The 15,787-nt window shown below is 37.1% G+C and overlaps 1 long non-coding RNA gene across 2 annotated transcripts; it reads left to right on the top strand.

The window, feature by feature from the left end:
* The first annotated feature begins 11,982 nt into the window (after positions 1–11,982).
* LOC120443207 lies at positions 11,983–13,330 on the top strand. Of its 2 annotated transcripts, none has more exons than XR_005615232.1 (3): positions 11,983–11,992; positions 12,717–12,745; positions 13,177–13,330. It is a non-coding gene; the product is annotated as an uncharacterized LOC120443207 (long non-coding RNA). The 2 variants fall into 2 exon arrangements; XR_005615231.1 differs by lacking the exon at positions 11,983–11,992 and adding an exon at positions 12,322–12,548.
* Positions 13,331–15,787: the final 2,457 nt, after the last annotated feature.

Below are 15,787 nucleotides of genomic sequence, written 5' to 3'. Positions count from 1 at the left end.
GATCATATTTTAGTCATTCAGTGATTCAAAGAATATGAACTTTTAATATTCATTCAGATGTTTTCTGACTCTAAATAGTCTTTTCTCATTACTTAGGTTTTTCTAATTTACATTTAAAACATTTTCAGCTCTTTTCCAACTTCTGTGTGGATTTCAGCTTTTAGCAGTTCAGCACTTTTGTTTTCAGGTGAAAATTTCTGTATTTTTCATCTCATTCAACATTTTTAACTTAAAATTCAGCAATTAATTCTTTTCAGTGCATATATTCAGATTCAAGCATTCACACTGCAGTTTCTTCAGAAAATGCACTTTCTAGTTATTATTATTATTATATTTTATTATATATTCCGTACGTTTTTTGTAGTCTATCTCCTTCAAAACCGTTCAACTTAGAAAAACCATTCAAACACCGTTAGATTCCTCTTCTTTTGGACATGACTGCTTCTATTTTTCTCATTTTTAACATTTATATTTTTAATTTTATTCAACTTTTTTCAACAAAAATTTCCCATGTATTTCAATGGGGAGACCCTTCAAATCCTCATTCAACTTACTCATTTTCAAACTGTATCTACTTCAACATAGGTTGACATAGAGCCACCATTCAAACTTTAAAACAAAGACAAGACATTCAACTATTCAACTTGTATTTATCTTTTCAATATCTGTTATACTTTTTCTTCAGTTCCAGTTTAAGTTTCATGATGTTTTTCAGCCGTTTCAGAGTTTATAATGGGTGTGTATGGGACGGAATGTTGGGGCTAGAGTGAGACAGCTCAACTGCTAGAGTGAGAGGAGCAAAAAAATTAATCTTAAAATCTTTTTTAAAACTGCTGCTGTGTCCGCAGCGTTTGCTCTACAGGTATGATTTTACCCTCAAAACGTAGCCATCGCTGTCCTCTTTCATCCAATGTGTTTACTATTGTCCTAGGTGTTATGGTTCTTTCATAAATGTCACCAAAGCACAGACTCCTCCTCCAAGTCCTCCATAGACTCCAATGTTAAAATGGCTCAGAAAGTTCCTTTGAAAATCAGAAGAGCAGGCTGTCTTTACACTGTCACCACGTCCATATAATAAACTCCACAGGCATGAAAACTGAGAATTAGGTAGACTAGATTGCTGCTGTCGCTCACGGTGAAAGAATTTTGTCAATACGACATGTACTTTTCATTTGGGAAGGATTTGTTTGGGGCTGACTTTTCTGTTCATTTTAAGCAGCAAAAGTGAGGTGCATGTCTGTGTGCGTGTGTATGGAGCCCCTGGCTCAGTCACTATAGCAACCAGGCTCATACCTGCCTGCCTAACGAGCTCTCTCTCTCACTCTGCCAAGATTCATCTTGAACACTTCTCTTTCAACTGCTGCTGTGTCCACAGTGTTTGCTCTACAGCCATCATTTTACCCTCAAAACGAAGCCATCGTTCTTCTCTTTCCAACAGCGTGTCTTTCAAAGCTCAGAAATGTAAACCTTTTAAACTGTGTGGATCCAAGTGGAGGGATCATATTTTAGTCATTCAGTGATTCAAAGAATATGAACTTTTAATATTCATTCAGATGTTTTCTGACTCTAAATAGTCTTTTCTCATTACTCAGGTTTTTCTAATTTACATTTAAAACATTTTCAGCTATTTTCCAACTTCTTCTCTGTGCTTGTCAGCTTTAAGCAGTTCAGCACTTTTGTTTTCAGGTGCAAATTTCTGTATTTTTCATCTCATTCAAATTTTTTAACTAAAATTCAGCAATTAATACATTTCAGTGCATACATTGAGATTCAAGCATTCACACTGCAGTTTCTTCAGAAAATGCACTTTCTAGTTATTATTATTATTATATTTTATTATATATTCCGTGACGCTTTTTGTAGTCTATCTCCTTCAAAACCGTTCAACTTAGAAAAACCATTCAAACACCGTTAGATTCCTCTTCTTTTGGACATGACTGCTTCTATTTTTCTCATTTTTAACATTTATATTTTTAATTTTATTCAACTTTTTTCAACAAAAATTTCCCATGTATTTCAATGGGGAGACCCTTCAAATTCTCCTTCAACTTACTCATTTTCAAACTGTATCTGCTTCCATATACGTTGACATAGAGCCACCATTCAAACTTTAAAACGAAGACAAAACATTCAACTATTCAATTTGTATTTATCTTTTCAATATCTGTTATACTTTTTCTTCAGTTCCAGTTTAAGTTTCATGATGTTTTTTCACCCATTTCAGAGTTTATAATGGGTGTGTATGGGACGGAATGTTGGGGCTAGAGTGAGACAGCTCAACTGCTAGAGTGAGAGGAGCAAAAAATTAATCTGAAAATATTTTTAAAACTGCTGCTGTGTCCACGGTGTTTGGTCTACAGGTATGATTTTACGCTCAAAACGTAGCCATCGCTGTCCTCTTTCATCCAATGTGTTTACTATTGTACTAGGTGTTATGGTTCTTTCATAAATGTCACCAAAGCACAGCCTCCTCCTCCAACTCCTCCATAGACTCTAATGTTAAAATGGCTCAGAAGGTTCGTTTGAAAATCAGAAGAGCATGGTGTTTTTACACTGTCACCACGTCCATATAATAAACTCCACAGGCATGAAAACTGAGAATTAGGTAGACTGGACATTGCTGCCGCTCACGGTGAAAGAATTTCGTCAATAGGACCTGTACTTTTCATTTGGGAAGGATTTGTTTGGGCCTGACTTTTCTGTTCATTTTAAGCAGCAAAAGTGAGGTGCATGTCTGTGCGTGTGTATGGAGCCCTGGCTCAGTCACTATAGCAACCAGGCTCACACCTGCCTGCCTAATGAGCTCTCTCTCTCTCACTGTGCCAAGATTCATCTTAAACACTTCTCTTTCAACTACTGCTGTGTCCACAGTGTTTGCTCTACAGACATCATTTTACCCTCAAAACGTCGCCATCGTTCTTCTCTTTCCAACACTGTGTCTTTCAAAGCTCAGAGATGTAAAGCTTTAAAACTGTGTGGATCCAAGTGGAGGGATCACATTTTAGTCATTCAGTCATTCAAAGAATATGAACTTTTAATATTCATTCAGATGTTTTCTGACTCTAAATTTTCTTTTCTCATTACTTAGGTTTTTCTAATTTACATTTAAAACATTTTCAGCTCTTTTCCAACTTCTTCCCTGTGCTTGTCAGCTTTTAGCAGTTCAGCACTTTTGTTTTCAGGTGCAAATTTCTGTATTTTTCATCTCATTCAACATTTTTAACTTAAAAAAATTCAGCAATTAATTCTTTTCAGTGCATATATTCAGATTCAAGCATTCACACTGCAGTTTCTTCAGAAAATGCACTTTCTAGTTATTATTATTATTATATTTTATTATATATTCCGTGACGTTTTTTGTACTGTATCTCCTTCAAAACCGTTCAACTTAGAAAACCATTCAAACACCGTTAGATTCCTCTTCTTTTGGACATGACTGCTTCTACTTTTCTCATTTATAACATTTATATTTTTAAAATTATTCAACTTTTTTCAACAAAATTTCCCATGTATTTCAATGGAGAGACCCTTCAAATCCTCATTGAACTTACTCATTTTCAAACTGTATCTACTTCAACATACGTTGACATAGAGCCACCATTCAAACTTTAAAACGAAGACAAGACATTCAACTATTCAACTTGTATTTATCTTTTCAATATCTATTATACTTTTCTTCAGTTCCAGTTTAAGTTTCATGATGTTTTTCAGCCGTTTCAGAGTTTATAATGGGTGTGTATGGGACGGAATGTTGGGGCTAGAGTGAGACAGCTCAACTGCTAGAGTGAGAGGAGCGAAAAAAATTAATCTTAAAATCTTTTTAAAACTGCTGCTGTGTCCGCAGCGTTTGCTCTACAGGTATGATTTTACCCTCAAAACGTAGCCATCGCTGTCCTCTTTGATCCAATGTGTTTACTATTGTCCTAGGTGTTATGGTTCTTTCATAAATGTCACCAAAGCACAGACTCCTCCTCCAACTCCTCCATAGACTCCAATGTTAAAATGGCTCAGAAGGTTCGTTTGAAAATCAGAAGAGCATGGTGTTTTTACACTGTCACCACGTCCATATAATAAACTCCTCAGGCATGAAAACTGAGAATTAGGTAGACTGGACATTGCTGCCGCTCACGGTGAAAGAATTTCGTCAATAGGACCTGTACTTTTCATTTGGGAAGGATTTGTTTGGGCCTGACTTTTCAGTTCATTTTAAGCAGCAAAAGTGAGGTGCATGTCTGTGCGTGTGTGTATGGAGCCCTGGCTCAGTCACTATAGCAACCAGGCTCACACCTGCCTGCCTAATGAGCTCTCTCTCTCTCTCTCTCACTGTGCCAAGATTCATCTTAAACACTTCTCTTTCAACTACTGCTGTGTCCACAGTGTTTGCTCTACAGCCATCATTTTACCCTCAAAACGTCGCCATCGTTCTTCTCTTTCCAACAGCATGTCTTTCAAAGCTCAGAGATGTAAAGCTTTAAAACTGTGTGGATCCAAGTGGAGGGATCACATTTTAGTCATTCAGTCATTCAAAGAATATGAACTTTTAATATTCATTCAGATGTTTTCTGACTCTAAATTTTCTTTTCTCATTACTTAGGTTTTTCTAATTTACATTTAAAACATTTTCAGGTATTTTCCAACTTCTTCTCTGTGCTTGTCAGCTTTTAGCAGTTCAGCACTTTACTTTTCATTTGGGAGCAATTTGTTTCGACCTGACTTTTCTGTTCATTTTAAGCAGCAAAAGTGAGGTGCATGTCTGTGTGCGTGTGTGGAGCCCCTGGCTCAGTCACTATAGCAACCAGGCTCACACCTGCCTGCCTAACGAGCTCTCTCTCTCTCACTGTGCCAAGATTCATCTTGAACACTTCTCTTTCAACAGCTGCTGTGTCCACAGTGTTTGCTCTACAGCCATCATTTTACCCTCAAAACGAAGCCATCGTTCTTCTCTTTCCAACAGCGTGTCTTTCAAAGCTCAGAGATGTAAACCTTTAAAACTGTGTGGATCCAAGTGGAGGGATCATATTTTAGTCATTCAGTGATTCAAAGAATATGAACTTTTAATATTCATTCAGATGTTTTCTGACTCTAAATAGTCTTTTCTCATTACTCAGGTTTTTCTAATTTACATTTAAAACATTTTCAGCTCTTTTCCAACTTCTTCTGTGTGGATGTTAGCTTTTAGCAGTTCAGCACTTTTGCTTTCAGGTGAAAATTTCTGTATTTTTCATATCATTCAACATTTTTAACTTAAAATTCAGCAATTAATTCATGTCAGTGCATACATTCAGAGTCAAGCATTCACACTGCAGTTTCTTCAGAAAATGCACTTTCTAGTTATTATTATTATATTTTATTATATATTCCGTACGTTTTTTGTAGTCTATCTCCTTCAAAACCGTTCAACTTAGAAAAACCATTCAAACACCGTTAGATTCCTCTTCTTTTGGACATGACTGCTTCTATTTTTCTCATTTTTAACATTTATATTTTTAATTTTATTCAACTTTTTTCAACAAAAATTTCCCATGTATTTCAATGGGGAGACCCTTCAAATCCTCATTCAACTTACTCATTTTCAAACTGTATCTACTTCAACATAGGTTGACATAGAGCCACCATTCAAACTTTAAAACAAAGACAAGACATTCAACTATTCAACTTGTATTTATCTTTTCAATATCTGTTATACTTTTTCTTCAGTTCCAGTTTAAGTTTCATGATGTTTTTCAGCCGTTTCAGAGTTTATAATGGGTGTGTATGGGACGGAATGTTGGGGCTAGAGTGAGACAGCTCAACTGCTAGAGTGAGAGGAGCAAAAAATTAATCTTAAAATCTTTTTAAAACTGCTGCTGTGTCCGCAGCGTTTGCTCTACAGGTATGATTTTACCCTCAAAACGTAGCCATCGCTGTCCTCTTTCATCCAATGTGTTTACTATTGTCCTAGGTGTTATGGTTCTTTCATAAATGTCACCAAAGCACAGACTCCTCCCTCCAAGTCCTCCATAGACTCCAATGTTAAAATGGCTCAGAAAGTTCCTTTGAAAATCAGAAGAGCAGGCTGTCTTTACACTGTCACCACGTCCATATAATAAACTCCACAGGCATGAAAACTGAGAATTAGGTAGACTAGACATTGCTGTCGCTCACGGTGAAAGAATTTTGTCAATACGACATGTACTTTTCATTTGGGAAGGATTTGTTTGGGGCTGACTTTTCTGTTCATTTTAAGCAGCAAAAGTGAGGTGCATGTCTGTGTGCGTGTGTATGGAGCCCCTGGCTCAGTCACTATAGCAACCAGGCTCATACCTGCCTGCCTAACGAGCTCTCTCTCTCTCTGCCAAGATTCATCTTGAACACTTCTCTTTCAACTGCTGCTGTGTCCACAGTGTTTGCTCTACAGCCATCATTTTACCCTCAAAACGAAGCCATCGTTCTTCTCTTTCCAACAGCGTGTCTTTCAAAGCTCAGAAATGTAAACCTTTTAAACTGTGTGGATCCAAGTGGAGGGATCATATTTTAGTCATTCAGTGATTCAAAGAATATGAACTTTTAATATTCATTCAGATGTTTTCTGACTCTAAATAGTCTTTTCTCATTACTCAGGTTTTTCTAATTTACATTTAAAACATTTTCAGCTATTTTCCAACTTCTTCTCTGTGCTTGTCAGCTTTAAGCAGTTCAGCACTTTTGTTTTCAGGTGCAAATTTCTGTATTTTTCATCTCATTCAAATTTTTAACTAAAAATTCAGCAATTAATACATTTCAGTGCATACATTGAGATTCAAGCATTCACACTGCAGTTTCTTCAGAAAATGCACTTTCTAGTTATTATTATTATTATATTTTATTATATATTCCGTGCGTTTTTGTAGTCTATCTCCTTCAAAACCGTTCAACTTAGAAAAACCATTCAAACACCGTTAGATTCCTCTTCTTTTGGACATGACTGCTTCTATTTTTCTCATTTTTAACATTTATATTTTTAATTTTATTCAACTTTTTTCAACAAAAATTTCCCATGTATTTCAATGGGGAGACCCTTCAAATTCTCCTTCAACTTACTCATTTTCAAACTGTATCTGCTTCCATATACGTTGACATAGAGCCACCATTCAAACTTTAAAACGAAGACAAAACATTCAACTATTCAATTTGTATTTATCTTTTCAATATCTGTTATACTTTTTCTTCAGTTCCAGTTTAAGTTTCATGATGTTTTTTCACCCATTTCAGAGTTTATAATGGGTGTGTATGGGACGGAATGTTGGGGCTAGAGTGAGACAGCTCAACTGCTAGAGTGAGAGGAGCAAAAAAATTAATCTGAAAATATTTTTTAAAACTGCTGCTGTGTCCACGGTGTTTGGTCTACAGGTATGATTTTACGCTCAAAACGTAGCCATCGCTGTCCTCTTTCATCCAATGTGTTTACTATTGTACTAGGTGTTATGGTTCTTTCATAAATGTCACCAAAGCACAGCCTCCTCCCTCCAACTCCTCCATAGACTCTAATGTTAAAATGGCTCAGAAGGTTCGTTTGAAAATCAGAAGAGCATGGTGTTTTTACACTGTCACCACGTCCATATAATAAACTCCACAGGCATGAAAACTGAGAATTAGGTAGACTGGACATTGCTGCCGCTCACGGTGAAAGAATTTCGTCAATAGGACCTGTACTTTTCATTTGGGAAGGATTTGTTTGGGCCTGACTTTTCTGTTCATTTTAAGCAGCAAAAGTGAGGTGCATGTCTGTGCGTGTGTGTATGGAGCCCTGGCTCAGTCACTATAGCAACCAGGCTCACACCTGCCTGCCTAATGAGCTCTCTCTCTCTCACTGTGCCAAGATTCATCTTAAACACTTCTCTTTCAACTACTGCTGTGTCCACAGTGTTTGCTCTACAGACATCATTTTACCCTCAAAACGTCGCCATCGTTCTTCTCTTTCCAACACTGTGTCTTTCAAAGCTCAGAGATGTAAAGCTTTAAAACTGTGTGGATCCAAGTGGAGGGATCACATTTTAGTCATTCAGTCATTCAAAGAATATGAACTTTTAATATTCATTCAGATGTTTTCTGACTCTAAATTTTCTTTTCTCATTACTTAGGTTTTTCTAATTTACATTTAAAACATTTTCAGCTCTTTTCCAACTTCTTCCCTGTGCTTGTCAGCTTTTAGCAGTTCAGCACTTTTGTTTTCAGGTGCAAATTTCTGTATTTTTCATCTCATTCAACATTTTTAACTTAAAATTCAGCAATTAATTCTTTTCAGTGCATATATTCAGATTCAAGCATTCACACTGCAGTTTCTTCAGAAAATGCACTTTCTAGTTATTATTATTATTATATTTTATTATATATTCCGTACGTTTTTTGTACTGTATCTCCTTCAAAACCGTTCAACTTAGAAAAACCATTCAAACACCGTTAGATTCCTCTTCTTTTGGACATGACTGCTTCTACTTTTCTCATTTATAACATTTATATTTTTAAAATTATTCAACTTTTTTCAACAAAAATTTCCCATGTATTTCAATGGAGAGACCCTTCAAATCCTCATTGAACTTACTCATTTTCAAACTGTATCTACTTCAACATACGTTGACATAGAGCCACCATTCAAACTTTAAAACGAAGACAAGACATTCAACTATTCAACTTGTATTTATCTTTTCAATATCTATTATACTTTTTCTTCAGTTCCAGTTTAAGTTTCATGATGTTTTTTCAGCCGTTTCAGAGTTTATAATGGGTGTGTATGGGACGGAATGTTGGGGCTAGAGTGAGACAGCTCAACTGCTAGAGTGAGAGGAGCGAAAAAATTAATCTTAAAATCTTTTTTAAAACTGCTGCTGTGTCCGCAGCGTTTGCTCTACAGGTATGATTTTACCCTCAAAACGTAGCCATCGCTGTCCTCTTTGATCCAATGTGTTTACTATTGTCCTAGGTGTTATGGTTCTTTCATAAATGTCACCAAAGCACAGACTCCTCCCTCCAACTCCTCCATAGACTCCAATGTTAAAATGGCTCAGAAGGTTCGTTTGAAAATCAGAAGAGCATGGTGTTTTTACACTGTCACCACGTCCATATAATAAACTCCTCAGGCATGAAAACTGAGAATTAGGTAGACTGGACATTGCTGCCGCTCACGGTGAAAGAATTTCGTCAATAGGACCTGTACTTTTCATTTGGGAAGGATTTGTTTGGGCCTGACTTTTCAGTTCATTTTAAGCAGCAAAAGTGAGGTGCATGTCTGTGCGTGTGTGTGGAGCCCTGGCTCAGTCACTATAGCAACCAGGCTCACACCTGCCTGCCTAATGAGCTCTCTCTCTCTCTCTCTCACTGTGCCAAGATTCATCTTAAACACTTCTCTTTCAACTACTGCTGTGTCCACAGTGTTTGCTCTACAGCCATCATTTTACCCTCAAAACGTCGCCATCGTTCTTCTCTTTCCAACAGCATGTCTTTCAAAGCTCAGAGATGTAAAGCTTTAAAACTGTGTGGATCCAAGTGGAGGGATCACATTTTAGTCATTCAGTCATTCAAAGAATATGAACTTTTAATATTCATTCAGATGTTTTCTGACTCTAAATTTTCTTTTCTCATTACTTAGGTTTTTCTAATTTACATTTAAAACATTTTCAGGTATTTTCCAACTTCTTCTCTGTGCTTGTCAGCTTTTAGCAGTTCAGCACTTTACTTTTCATTTGGGAGCAATTTGTTTCGACCTGACTTTTCTGTTCATTTTAAGCAGCAAAAGTGAGGTGCATGTCTGTGTGCGTGTGTATGGAGCCCTGGCTCAGTCACTATAGCAACCAGGCTCACACCTGCCTGCCTAACGAGCTCTCTCTCTCTCACTGTGCCAAGATTCATCTTGAACACTTCTCTTTCAACAGCTGCTGTGTCCACAGTGTTTGCTCTACAGCCATCATTTTACCCTCAAAACGAAGCCATCGTTCTTCTCTTTCCAACAGCGTGTCTTTCAAAGCTCAGAGATGTAAACCTTTAAAACTGTGTGGATCCAAGTGGAGGGATCATATTTTAGTCATTCAGTGATTCAAAGAATATGAACTTTTAATATTCATTCAGATGTTTTCTGACTCTAAATAGTCTTTTCTCATTACTCAGGTTTTTCTAATTTACATTTAAAACATTTTCAGCTCTTTTCCAACTTCTTCTGTGTGGATGTTAGCTTTTAGCAGTTCAGCACTTTTGCTTTCAGGGTGAAAATTTCTGTATTTTTCATATCATTCAACATTTTTAACTTAAAATTCAGCAATTAATTCATGTCAGTGCATACATTCAGAGTCAAGCATTCACACTGCAGTTTCTTCAGAAAATGCACTTTCTAGTTATTATTATTATATTTTATTATATATTCCGTGACGCTTTTTGTAGTCTATCTCCTTCAAAACCGTTCAACTTAGAAAAACCATTCAAACACCGTTAGATTCCTCTTCTTTTGGACATGACTGCTTCTATTTTTCTCATTTTTAACATTTATATTTTTAATTTTATTCAACTTTTTTCAACAAAAATTTCCCATGTATTTCAATGGGGAGACCCTTCAAATCCTCATTCAACTTACTCATTTTCAAACTGTATCTACTTCAACATAGGTTGACATAGAGCCACCATTCAAACTTTAAAACGAAGACAAGACATTCAACTATTCAACTTGTATTTATCTTTTCAATATCTGTTATACTTTTTCTTCAGTTCCAGTTTAAGTTTCATGATGTTTTTTCAGCCGTTTCAGAGTTTATAATGGGTGTGTATGGGACGGAATGTTGGGGCTAGAGTGAGACAGCTCAACTGCTAGAGTGAGAGGAGCAAAAAAATTAATCTTAAAATTTTTTTTAAAACTGCTGCTGTGTCCGCAGCGTTTGCTCTACAGCCATCATTTTACCCTCAAAACGTAGCCATCGCTGTCCTCTTTCATCCAATGTGTTTACTATTGTACTAGGTGTTATGGTTCTTTCATAAATGTCACCAATGCACAGCCTCGTCCCCTCCAACTCTTCCATAGACTCTAATGTTAAAATGGCTCAGAAGGTTCGTTTGAAAATCAGAAGAGCATGGTGTCTTTCCATTGTCACCACGTCCATATAATAAACTCCACAGGCATGAAAACTGAGAATTCAGTAGACTAGACATTGCTGGCGCTCACGGTGAAAGAATTTCGTCAATACGACGTGTACTTTTCATTTGGGAGCGATTTGTTTCAGACTGACTTTTCTGTTCATTTTAAGCAGCAAAAGTGAGGTGCATGTCTGTGTGCGTGCCATTGGTGCAGTCACTATAGCAACCAGGCTCACACCTGCCTGCTTAACGAGCTCTCTCTCACTCTGCCAAGGTTAAACCTAAAAATGTCTGCTGCATCTAAGCAGTTGTAGTAAGATTAACTTTTTCAATAGGTACAATAAGACAGTTTTGACAGGGGTCAGTAGTTAGTATATGCCAACTAAGTAGAGCATTGTGATTGGCACATAGGTTTTTCAGATCTGGGCAGTTGGAGTCAGTTGATGACTTTAAAATCATCCTTTCTGACTGGATAATTAAAGCTTACAGCATCTACCTGTCTGTAGTTGATTTTCCCACATTTTAACTAACGCTTAACTAATCTAATCTCCTTTATTGTCTGTGTTTATAGTCTGTATAGTTTATCTCCCCACTAACAAACTTAAAGTAGTCTTAAAATAAAACCCACAAAACAGTTCAAATGAAATACTTTTTATTTGCTCATGTAATGCCAGTTGCCATATTTTTCTGTATGTCACTCATTCGCTTATACAAAAAAAGTACCAATTTGTACACTAGTCTAGTGGATTTTTTCCTCTATCTCTATGTCTCTTACACACAGAGACTAACACAGACATGTATATGCTCATTATTGCTGTTCAAACTGATGTTCAAATTTCCAAGCACCACCTGAACGCCTCATTTATTTTTAACCCATCACTGGACCAACTGTCATCATTCCGCTTTGCTCTCTGTTGTGGTAAGTACAGTACACTCAGTACTGCACTGTTTTATTTTTATGATGATAAAAATACATGTTTGACATTTAAACTCACATATCAAGTCCAACAGAGTTCAAAGAATAAAAAAAGAAAGAAAAAGAATAACCTTCGCTATCATTTATATTTGTTTATGACGCTTTTGCTGTTAGCAGCAGTGCTAACGCTAGCTTCAATGCTAATGCTAGCAACGATGCTAATGCTGCTAGCAACAATGCTAACGCTAGCTATAGTGCTAACACTAGCACTAGCAGTTGTTAACTGACAAAAAGAATATTCCTGTGATATTCCTGTGATATTTCTTGGCGGTCAGTGAGACAAAAGTAACAAATGAGCTTTATTATTGCCATTGTGGCTCAGTTTTAACAGTAAGAGTGCTAGCGCTAGCAGCATTGCTAATGCTAGCTGCAATGCTAACGCTAGCTGCAGTGCTAACACTAACTGAAGTGCTAATGCTAGCCGGAATGCTAGCGCTAGCAGCAATGCTAAGGCTAGTAACAGTCGAACAGTAGCCTTACATAAGTGGAAATACTTCAGGTAATTAGTTTGAATTATAAAATGGTTGCTGTGTCTGTTGGTGTGCTATATTATTCCATAACCTGCTGACTATAAGTTCAGTGTATCATGTCATGTGGGCTTTGTATTTCTGTTAGTCTAATAATACTGTACAGACAACTAACATTATTTCTCGCCTTACACTTTCAGGAACTTGACTGACATCTGTGCTTTGCCTGGTAGGTGTGCACATACTGTAAGAGAAGTATACCAAAATAAAAAAATAATCTGACTTTTATAAGCTGTAAAGTGATGGGTTCAATCTTTCATTCAAACTAGACCTTTTAAACACAATTTTATAATAAATACACATAAGTGCAGCTTAACAATTGGGCTAAAATATTTTTTTCAGACATTTTTGTAGTCACACTACATGTGATTAGTTAATGATTCACTCAATCATATTTGTATTAAAAATATTATTGCTGAATTTAAATAAATATTCTTTTTTTAAAAGTGCCCAATTATGCAACTTTTTGCACATGGCAGCCAACAACAGTTTAGCTTCAATATTTGTTTTGTCCTTTTCAGTAGTCACAATTAGTTCATACAATTACCATGTGATATAATTTTAATAAAATTATTATTTTTTTTCTTTTTTTGTTCACAGTGTGCAGAAGAACAAGGACCAGATCTCCAGTCTTCTCTGTCACATCCCAACCCCCATCCCCTCTATCCTCTGTCCTGCTCCACCTGTTGTCTCTGCCTTCTTTCCATCTGTATTTCACCCTGTGGTTTGTGAGAAATTTTGCCAAACCAAGAATCTTATTATGCGGTTTGATTTCAAAACCGTGTCTCTCCTGCTCTGTCTGTTCTCTCTGCTAAATTTTCTCTCTACCTGTTTTTCACTCTTTGGCTTGCTGCTGAGAAATGCACAAGCCAATAAAGCAATAAAGAGTGCATATTTTGCCTCAACCTTTGAACAAACTGAACAAACAAAGAAAACTCTACGGTTTGATTTCAAAACCGTGTCTTTCCTGCTCTCTCTGTTCTCTCTGCTAAATTTTCTCTCTACCTGTTTTTTCACTCTTTGGCTTGCTGCTGAGAAATGCACAAGCCAATAAAGCAATAAAGAGTGCATATTTTGCCTCAACCTTTGAACAAACTGAACAAAGAAAACTCTGCGGTTTGATTTCCAAGCCGTGTCTCTCCTGCTCTGCCTGTTCTCTCTGCTAAATTTTCTCTCTACCTGTTTTTCACTCTTGGCTTGCTGCTGAAAAATGCCAAGCCATTAAAGCAATAAAGAGTGCATATTGCCTCTACCTGAGAACAAACTGAACAAATAAAGAAAACTCTAATTCACGGTTTGATTGTCATTTCCCAGCCGTGTCTCTCCTGCTCTGTCTATTCTCTCTTCTAAATTTTCTCTCTACCTGTTTTTCATTCTGGGCTTGCTGCTAAGTTGTGCCAAGCCAATAAAGAGAGTACATAATATTCTCTCGACTGACAAACTGTCAAACAAACAAAGACATTGTTTCTGAGAAATAAAAACTGAAATATAAAGACAAAGAAAACATCTCCTGCTGTGTGCCACTCTTGTTTTTTGAATACATTTTCTAAAGACTAACAGAAACACTTAAAGGTGTGTAAAATGCCAAAAAGCAGAAAAAGTCACAAGCTGCAAAACAACGCTGGAAGAAGTTCCATGAGTTTCACAAAGTACCAACATGTGAACAAACTGAGTGTGATTCTCCTCAGAGCTCTGCAGAAGACCGTGTGTCTGCAAAGACCAATGCTGATGGTGTCAAACAGGCAGGTCGACATGTTCCTGCACATGTAAAACAGGTATCCTATGCAGATGCTGTAAAGACTGGATTGCAGCATGCATTTAATGAACATCAGGTAAACCATAGAGACCAACCTGAGGTGTCAAGTGCCCCGCAGGTGGGTTATGCTGATATTGTGAAAAGAGGCCATCACAGTGATGTGGCAGGGCCATCTCATGCAGAAAGAGTGAACCTTGAAAACCAGCCCTCTGTAACACATGTCTGTGCATCTCACAGTCAGGCTCATCCCAAATATGGAGACTCCAGAAACAGTCAGTGCACATGTAACTCACTCACATTTCTTGCTTTCCTTCATGAGAATGAAAACATAACTACAGCTGACCTTAATCTGGTCTTGGATAAAGGTGATGTGATGTACAAAGAGGCCAAGAAAAGATTCCCCAAGAGTATTCATTTGGCAACCGATGAGCTGCCAGACAAAGTTGATGCTCGCAGGTCTATGTATCATGTCGACATGACACAGCCTTCCCGGTATGGGACATTTGAAGAACCTCCAGAGGAGGCAGTAGATACCTTTCTCAGCTTAGAAGCAGGACTGAGCTGCCTGTTGTCAGATGTGCAGTATGCCTTACTGATTATGAGTGGATTGTGTATCGCAGTGTTCAGATCCACATCAGGCAAATATGGTTTCTTTGATCCACACTCCAGAACAGCCAGTGGTCTTCCTCTACCACTACAGTCACGTAATCGTGGTACAGCTGTGATGCTGAAATTTACACCCTCAGTGACATGATTAAGAGGCTCCAGGATTCTTATGAAGGGATGGAGATATCACCCTCTTGTACCTATGAACTGAAGCCTGTGCAGTTCTACAGTATGAGCACAGTCAACCTGAGTGATACTATCACAGACACAGTCTGCAGATCAACAGCTGCCACTGCTGTGGCACCTACTCACTCTGATACAACTGTTGATGAAGCAAACTCCTCTACTCCAAGGAGAAACACAACCACTGGTCTGACTGAGAACATCTTTTGTCAAATGTCCATTTGTACGCCACTGGTGAAACAAAAAGAAGTCCACATGACTAATTTCACATCATATGAAGATCAGAATGAACCTCCTAATATACCAACTGAAGAACTATGCAGTGAATTAAATTTCTTTCCATCAAATGATGCTTTTTCATGTCAATCAAATGCTGCAATAACAAATGTTGCTGCCTGTGATCTTTCTGATATAGTTTTACAAAAACTGAAAAAGGTTAATAAACAACAAAGGCACAAAATGAAAAGAAGATTAATGGCATCAGAGAAACCCAGAAATCAGAGAAAAGAAAACCAAAAAAGGAAAGAACGACAAAAATATGCTTCAAATAAAGATTACAAAGAAAAGAAAAATCTTGCACAAGCGAGGCATATAAAAACAATCCTGAAGTCAGACAGAAACATCAACAGTATATTAAAAGACGTTATTTTGAGAATGATGAATTCA

The sequence above is a fragment of the Oreochromis aureus genome, linkage group 13 (genome assembly GCF_013358895.1).
Source record: "Oreochromis aureus strain Israel breed Guangdong linkage group 13, ZZ_aureus, whole genome shotgun sequence".
Lineage (NCBI taxonomy): Eukaryota > Metazoa > Chordata > Actinopteri > Cichliformes > Cichlidae > Oreochromis > Oreochromis aureus.
The sequence above is the reverse complement of the archived record's forward strand: the minus strand, read 5'-3'. Positions and strand labels throughout refer to the sequence as shown.